The 9122-nt window shown below is 48.2% G+C and overlaps 1 pseudogene; it reads right to left on the reverse strand.

The window, feature by feature from the left end:
* Positions 1 to 237: 237 nt before the first annotated feature.
* LOC136510935 (uncharacterized) lies at positions 238 to 5203 on the reverse strand (annotated as a pseudogene).
* Positions 5204 to 9122: the final 3919 nt, after the last annotated feature.

Genomic DNA, 9122 nt, shown 5'->3' on the forward strand with positions numbered 1-9122 from the left:
GGTAAATGCTCGTGCATTGCAACGGGAAAAAATAATGTTACGATAACATATGTATGAACATGTATTATACTATTACCTATAAGTATGATGTACGAAACACCAATATTATATAAGTCTTCATGTTGTATATACCATTATAAAGTTCAAGAAATCATTAGTATTTTACCTTCTAACTTGACTATAAACCATCAGTTTAAGGGCCCTAGCATGCATGAAAAAAGACAAAGGTAATATCTTTCAGAACAAGATAATTAGATTTGGGCAGGTAACTATAAACGTATCAGACAACCATCTGGACCAATTCTCAACCTACAGAAGTATATATCATGTGTTAACAATCAATAGTGCAAGGAAGGTGTCATGCATAGTCCCTATTCTAGGTTGTTTGTTTGTTCATCATGCAATTGCAAGCATTTCATAATTTAAGCACATACATAGTTCTTAAGCTGTGTGCCTGATCCAAAGCTTAAGTCGCCAGCTAGAATCGACAGAACTCTTGAGTCCACAATTGGGTCAGATATAGTATCCGTGGGTATCTCATTCTCTGATTCACGAAGGATGGCATTAAACATAGCAATATCTAAATGAGCTACGCAATGCTCCATCACCTGATAGAAACATAAAAAATTTCATGACTTCACATAAAAGATACCATTACCAAAGAAACAAAAATCAGCATATGAAAGCATACCAATTTTGCTAACACCGGTAAACATCCACACTCATGTCCACCAGCACGAAGAGGACAACTTCTGCTGAATGCATCATCAAATGCAGTTTTCCAGAGATCAATAGAAAAACTCCTATGTTGCTGATCACCCAGAAAGCCCTAACAACCTTCCAATCTTTGGAGTTGACAAATCTTCTACAAGGGTTTGCATGTGGGGTGTCATTGCATGTGAAATGAAAATCCTTCAGAAAACTAAAATATAAATTAGTTTGCAGTAGGTTTTACTCATCACTGTTTTACAGGAGCCATACTTAGCTTTTTGGAAAGTGCCAAGACAGTAATAGGGTTAACCTTTATATGCCACCACATCTTCTCCAATGCATCTACAATGTGCTAGTTTCGCGTCAATCATCTAGCAGCTTCATGATATTGGGTATACTTGCCATTGTAGTTACTTTTCCATCGTGTTGTAGCGAAACTCCTCGCAGGCTTCTCTGCACCATTTGTGCTGAAAACCTTAAATGGACTTGAGTGCCGTGAAGTACCAAATGTTTGTGCAATGATCTCTCAGGACAAATGTGTTCGATAGCCAAAATGCCAGCCTACATCAAAATTAGGTTCTTACTTCTTAAATTTTGATCTGAAAGAATTGATGCTAACAACAATAAGGGAAACAAGCGGTAGAGCATAGTCATAATTTACCTTGAAACATCATTGTCATGAGATTTTGAAACAAGCATAAACCCAGAAACTGAAATTTTTGCAACTGAAGCTTTCCTATCTGAGGACCAAAATTTTGATGCATGAATGTAAATCCTAGATAAATGGGGAGCTAGCGTATAAAACTTATGTGATGAACAACCATGCTCTAGCACCACAGAGTAGAGAGAAACCTCAAGAGCAGCCTCATTATTTTCATACGAAACTTAGTTGCCATTATCAGCTAGGTTTTCTTCAATATTGGCAATTCCATAATCAGTGCCCCAAATCTGATCACATTTTGGAGTTTCATCCAAATATTGGTCTCATTTGCCTCTTCAGTGGCTTTACCTTCAATCTCTCTGTCCTCAATGGCATTACCATTAGTTACTTTGCTCTAAATAGGTTTATCATTAGTGACTTGACATTCAACGGCCTTATCATCCTTTATTCTGTCCTCAATGTCCTCATCATTCTTTGCTCTGTCTCAACAGCTTTGTCATCGGTGGCTCTGCCTTCAACAGTGCTATCATTCTTGATTCTGCCCTCAACTGCTTTATCATCTGCGGGTTATTAGTAAAAAAAAGAAATCCATCTCAAAGAAAAAAGGAACAAAACTCTTACACGACGCGGGCGAGGGCGAGATTGTTCTCTTGCTAGCTGAGGCCAGTGAACGGCCACCTCCCGTCAGCCGGCGGCGCGACCGCCACCGCAACATGGTAGATAATCATGTTCGGTTGTTTTGCATGAAGGAAAATCATAACCTCTTGATGAGAATAATTTCTTATTTGATTTGATTTGATTGATTGATAGTAGTTTCCTTTTGCATGCAAGAAAGTTATATCACAACAGGCGCGATGGTCGCGCGAGGGAGCACTTCCTTTTGCATGGAAGGAAACTGCCATGATTGCCACCGCACGCGGGTCTCATGCAAGGAAAATCAACAACTGCCGTGATTGTCGCACGGAGGTGGGATCGATCGCATGGGGTGGTAGACGGACGAACCAAGGCAATTGTCGTACCAAAACGATGTCCACACTTTGTTCTTTTTAGTTGTAGGAGATTGGTAACTAAAGTCTACATACTTAGATGGAGATACATATTATTTATATACTAATATGTATCTTTATCTAAATATGTAGAATTTAGTTACCAATTACTTTATATTATTTTATCACTATCCATAATTTCCTCCTTCGCATGGTACACCTCTTGTCTATTTGAGATTTGCCTAGTATAAACATTGTCTTATTAAGCTATCCCAAGTTCTCAACTCTTGTTGCAATTCGTTTGGGGTAACTTAATGAATTCAGATATTGGCTTCCCAGTTCCAACCCTAGCTACTTGTTATGACTAATGACAAGTTTTTTGCTCTCTCCATGTTTCAATTCAAAACTTTAGAATTTGTTGTACCTCTTATTATTCCAGACCCACTCTTTGGATTTATTTGCAAGAATCTATATTATCGGTCCAAAACTTTGCTAATACTTACTGCAATGGCATACAGCATGCACCATAGTGTTTTAAGATGTCAATTTTTTTTATCAAAGAATAACAATATATAAACATTAGTTTTATCAAAGAATAAAGTATACTCACAACTATAAACCATTGATGTGTATATGTCGTTATGTTTAGTCATATATGTTGTCAATTAATTTTAATATAAAGTTAACATGGATTGATATTGTCATTCTTCATATGCTACTCACCGAGAAAAAAAATATTTCAGGGCACCTAAACCATGGAAACTTGGATGATATGCTCATCGTTCCCTTACCTAAACCACATGAGGGGCTGAGTTGATGACACTTGCCTCGATGGCTCTAGTGTTGCGCTCAATGAGCTCGCTAACGGGTATGTTCATGTGAAATCCGGATCCATCATTCGCTGACGGGGTCGGTAGAGCCCTCATGTGGCATTTCACTACTTCTTAACCCACCTCCCGGCAGATGCTCGAGCCGTTCGATAGGCTTAGGTGGCCCGTTGGCCTCTCCTCGATGGAGATTCTGTGGGTTTGGCTCGGGGTTAGAATCGGACGAGAAAGGTCGAGGCATCCATGTCCGCTTCTGAGCGGGGTCGGGCAAGGCCGCTGGGGCTCGTCTCTGTTTTTCTCCCCTGGCTCTGTTTGACACAAGGCGGCCTCGAGCCCTTCGCGGGCCGGCCTTCGAACCTCGGTCGGTCGCCGCTCATATTGAATGAGGTGGCTGCCACTTCGTGACGTGACACGAAGCGTTGAGATGCATAGATTTGCATATGCAATGCTCGGATGTATGTTTTTAATGTATCACTAAATTGAAACGAAAGTGGGTTTTGGTAACGTTACCTTTGTGATATGAGCGATGGGAAGCTCCTACCAGATGAGTCCATGCTGGTTTTGGGCCCGATGTTCGCGACGAGGTTGGCGTAACCTGCATAAGAGTCGCTATTTTTGTTTTTGTCTCTCGGCGGTAATTCAAGCCGCTCGATAGATTTGGTTGACTTGACAGCTTCTCCTCGAAGGAGGTTCTGCAGGGAGACCCCTCCAGACCCTTCTCAGGAAGGCGGGAGCCAAGGCTTGTGGTGCGGGGAACTGTGAGTTCGATTCATGCTGGTGAACAAAGAACACCGTAGCCCTTGAGGCGTAGGGTCTAGCGGTTCATCCAGTCGTGTTCAAAGTTTTATACCCACACACCGTGCTTCTGGTTTTTAAACGTAAGGAGGGGTCGGGCGCAGAGGGCGATAGACGCCCTCAGCAGCCCCCGAGCAATGTCTGTGCCCCTGCCGTTGCTGGTGTCGGCGGCTCGGTAATGAAATCAACACTTAAAGTAAGTAAACAGAGGTGCTTATCTTTCGGCGGTTGTTCGTTCGCTGTTTTACCTGGGCGGCCCGATCGACCCTGGAGGTCCGTTGGGCTCCCACTGGATGGGAGTTCCATCATTGGGTCATTCCACGGCCCTGCCTGGGGAAGCGGAGGGTCGCCTACATGCGAGCGTGCCCCGGTTCTTGCGCCCGGGGTGCATTAGTGGCGGACCACGCTCAGGCGATGTTCCGCCTGACCAGGCGACATCTTGTCGACCAGAGCACGTCCCTCCGGCCCCGTCGCGTCCCCTCAGATTTCTGTCAGCATTGATTTCGCATTTGCATTGAATAGGAGAAGGCGGGGAGTTTTTTGTCCCAACCTTTCGCTTTTCTTTAGCTGCTGAGCCCCTTCTTTAAATAGGGGGGAAGAGAAATTCTTGTCCCACCTCCTTGCCAGCCTCTGAGCCACCACCACCTCTCCTTCCTTTCCACCGAATGCATTGGTTTTTAAGTAAGAGAGGGTAATGCCAGGGAGAGAAAAAGCTCACAGATCCGCTCGTGAATCTGGAGCGTGATGTCGAACTGGAGGTCATCCGACGTAGATGAGATGGTGCGAGCTGCCCTTGCTATGGAGGGGCCACCGCTGCCAAAGGAGGAGGGGCACTAGAGGGTGCCGAGCGTCGTCGACTTTGCCGTCGTTCGTTGTGGCCTTCCTTCGGCGGGAGGCACCTCCTGCCCCAACGCCGTTGTTAGGGTTGCGACTGATGATGATGGCGTAGTCCCTAGACGCCCTGGCGGAGGCGCCACTGTCAGGGTTGTGGCTGATGACGATGGCGTAGTCCCTAGATGCCATGGCGGAGGTGCCGTTGTCGGGGTTACGGCTGATGATGATGGCGTAGTCCCTAGGCGCCCCGGTGGAGGGGCACCGCAGTCGTAGGCGTGGTGCTCGACATTGCAGATGACGGTGCCTTCGAGGATCCCGCCGAGCGGTAGGACGTCGCTGATGGAGAGCGTGGCGCGGCAGCCACAGTATATGAACTGGGCCGTGTACATGCCCGGACGTTGCCGATGGAGAGTGTGGCGCAGCGGCCGCAATAGTACTCGTAGCAAAGCTAGGTAGAGACTGTAATTGAATAAGTTTGTGGGGGAGCCCCCAAGTGAACAGTCATTTTTTGTAAAGAAATCACTTTGTGAGTGGTGAATTTGTGCAAAAATGAATAGATTTTCATCTTTTGGTATGGCAAATAGCTTTTCAGCTTCCTCATTTTGTAGAAGAGCTTTTGGTGCCCTCCGACCCTTCCCATGGCTCAAGTTACAAAAAACTAGGAGTGTGGGTGAACTAATTCTGATTACGCTAGTGAGCAAAGAAGTCATAGACACTGGGGCATGGGATTCCCGTAGTCCTACCAGTTATACTCAGAATTTGCTCCTGAAATCCTAGCCCTTAGGACTTGTTACGGGAAGAGTGGAAAACTTAGAGAATGTTTGCAAAGGTAACACAGGAAGTGTTTGCAAGATAAATGTACTTGTATAATTTGTATTAGCCCCCGAGTGAGGTCCGACCCCTTGCAGTTTGCAGGGGTTGGATGTCACAAAAGATCGGGGATTTGTAAAGACAAGAACTGATACGAAGAAGTATGCATTTATTTAAGGGTAAAAACGACGTAGCTGCTCGATGTTCCAGGCGTTGGTGAAGACCTCACTGTTGATGGTTTTCAACTTGTAGGCGCCTGGGTGGAGTACTTCTGCGACAACGTACGGCCCCTCCTAGGGTGGGGAGAGCTTGTGGTGGTCCTTGTTGCTCTGTATGAGGTGGAGGACAAGGTCCCCGATGTTGAAGGCTCAGTCCCGCACCCGTCTGCTGTGGTACCATCGCAACGCCTGCTGGTACTTGGCCGAACAGAGGAGGGCGGTGTCGTGGGCTTCGTCTAGCTGGTCCACGGCGTCTTGGTGGGATGCTTCGGCCCCCTATTCGTCGTATGCTCTGATTCTTGGTGCTCCGTAGTCAAGGTCTGTCAAGAAAACAGCCTTAGAACCGTAGACCATGAAGAAAGGTGTGTAGCCAGTGGCTCGGCTGGGAGTTGTCCTTAGGCTCCAGAGCACCACTGGGAGCTCGGCGAGCCAGCGCGCGCCGAACTTGTTCAACCGGTTGAAGATCCTGGGCTTAAGGCCCTACAGGAGCATGCTGTTTGCGCGCTCGACCTGCCCGTTCGTCCGGGGGTGCGCGACGGCCGCCCAATCGATCCAGATGTGTTGTTCATCGCATAATTGAATGAATTTCCTGCCGGTGAACTATGTGCCGTTGTCTGTGATGATGGAGTTTAGTACTCCAAAGCGATGGATGTTGTCGAGGAAGAACAGTATAGCTTGCTCGGATTTGATCATGGAGATCGGTCGAGCTTCGATCCATTTCGTAAACTTGTCTATGGTGACAAGCAAGTGGGTGAAGCCCCCGGGTGCCTTTTTGAGTTGCCCAACCAGGTCGAGCCCCCAGACCATGAAGGGCCATATGATGGGGATCATTTAGAGTGCCTGGGCCAGGAGGTGAGTCAGCCGAGTGAAGTACTGACACCCTTCATAGGTGCATACGATTTACTCGGTGTCGGTTACTGTAGTGGGCCAGTAGAAGCCCTGTCGGAATGCATTTCCAACCAAGGTCCTTGGCGTGGCATGGTGACCACAGACCCCACCGTGGATGTCGCTCAGCAAAACTCTTCCCTATTCACCGGGGATGCAGAGCTGTAGGATCCCAGTGTGGCTCCGTCTGTAGAGTTCGCCCTCTACAAGGACGAAGGACTTGGCGCGTTGTGCGAGCCATTGAGCCTCTGTCCTGTCCGCTGATAGTGTGTCATAGAGGAGGTAGTCAAGGTAGGGCGTTCTCTAGTTATCCAGAGGGTCAAGCTCTGTAGCTGGATCCTCTTCAAGTTCCATGACCTTGGTGTCGAACGGAATAGTCGGCGGGTCAGCTCTCGGGGCCGGATCAGACAAGCCATCCTCGGCCCGATTGGACCCTTCGTAGCGCACCGAGGGTTTGTGTTGGTCGCTGGCGATGACGCCCATTGGCACTGGCTCCCGACCAGATGCTGCCTTTGTGAGTGCGTCGGCCGCCTCATTGAGGCGCCTCGGGATGTGATTAAGTTCGAGGCCATCGAACTTGTCCTCCAGCCATCGGACTTCTTGGCAGTATGCAGCCATCTTGGCGTCATGGCAGCTGGACTCCTTCATGACTTGGTTAACAACCAGCTGAGAGTCACCCCGAATGTCGAGGCGTCGGATGCCCAGCTCGATGGCGATGCGTAAGCCATTGATGAGTGCCTCATATTTGGCCACATTATTTGATGAGGGAAAATGGAGCCGAACCATGTACCTCATGTGGACCCCGAGGGGTGATACAAAGACCAGCCCCGCTCTGGCGCCCTTCTTCATCAGCAACCCATCGAAATACATCATCCAGCACTCTCGGTCGATGACCGCCGGTGGCATCTGGACCTCGGTCCACTCCGCGATGAAGTTAGCCAGCACCTAGGACTTGATCGCCGTTCGGGGGGCATACCCGATGCCTTGATCCATCAGCTCGAGTGCCCACTTTGCGGTTTTTCTAGTGGCGTCCTAGCTATGGATGACCTCGCCAAGGGGGAACGACATCACTACTGTCACAGGGTGTGACTCAAAGTAATGGCGTAGCTTCCTTTTGGTGATGAGGACGGCATATAGGAGCTTCTGGATTTGGGAGTAGCGGGTTTTGGAGTTAGATAGTACCTCACTAATGAAGTACACCGGTCGCTATACCTTGAGGGCGTGCCCCTCTTCTTCCCGTTCTACTACCAGGGCAGCGCTGACCACTTGTGTGGTGGTCGCTATGTATAGCAGGAGGGATTCTCCGTCGCTTGGAGGAACTAGGACCGGGGGTTTTGTTAGAAGTAGCTTGACCATGTCAAGTGCCTCCTAGGCCTCGGTTGTCCACTCGAAGTGGTTGGCTTTCTTTACAAGTCGATAAAGGGGGAGTCCTCATTCGCCGAGGCATGAGATGAATCGGCCGAGGGCGGTGAGGCACCCTGCGACCCGTTGAACCCCCTTTATGTTCTAGATCGGACCCATCCTTGTGATGGCTGAGATTTTCTCCGGGTTGGCTTCGATGACACACTCAGAGACGATGAAGCCGAGCAGCATTCCCCTCGGGACCCTGAAAACACATTTCTCGGGATTGAGTTTAATGCAATTTGCCTAGAGTTTCGCAAAGGTTTGATCAAGATCGGCGACAAGGTGGTCAGCCTGTTTGGACTTAACTATGATGTCGTCAACGTAGACCTCAACGGTCTGCCCGATGAGGTCCCCGAAGCAATTGAGCATACAACGCTGGTAAGTGGCCCCAGCATTTTTTTAGACCGAATGGCATTGAGACGTAGCAGAATGGTCCGAAGGGGGTGATAAAAGATGTCGTGAGTTGGTCGGACTCTTTCATCATGATTTAGTGGTAGCCGGAGTACGTGTCAAGGAAGTAGAGGGTTTCGCACCCCGAGGTGGAATCGACTATTTGGTTGATGCATGGTAAAGGAAATGGGTCTTTTGGTCACGCCTTGTTGAGACCTGTGTAGTCGACACACATCCTCCATTTCCTGCCCTTTTTTCGTACAAGAACCGGATTTGCTACCACTCTGGGTGGTGTACTTCCCTGATGAATCCGGCGGCAAGTAGTTTTGCTATCTCTTCACTGATGGCCCTGCGCTTTTCCTCGTCGAAGCGGTGCAGGCGTTGTTTCACCGGCTTGGAGCCTGGGTGGATTTTTAAGGTATGCTCGGCAACCTCCCTCGGGATGCCTGGTGTTGTCGCGGAGGAAGTCGACGAGTGCGCTTTCCTATTTGGAGGAGAACATGGTACCTATGTGTCGGGTACCATAAAATGGGGTACCCCTAGTGTATATCGAAAGAGCCACTTCAACCCCATAAAAAACAAAGCTAGAAGGTAAGCTAGT

This window comes from Miscanthus floridulus, chromosome 16 (genome assembly GCF_019320115.1).
Source record: "Miscanthus floridulus cultivar M001 chromosome 16, ASM1932011v1, whole genome shotgun sequence".
Classification (NCBI taxonomy): domain Eukaryota; kingdom Viridiplantae; phylum Streptophyta; class Magnoliopsida; order Poales; family Poaceae; genus Miscanthus; species Miscanthus floridulus.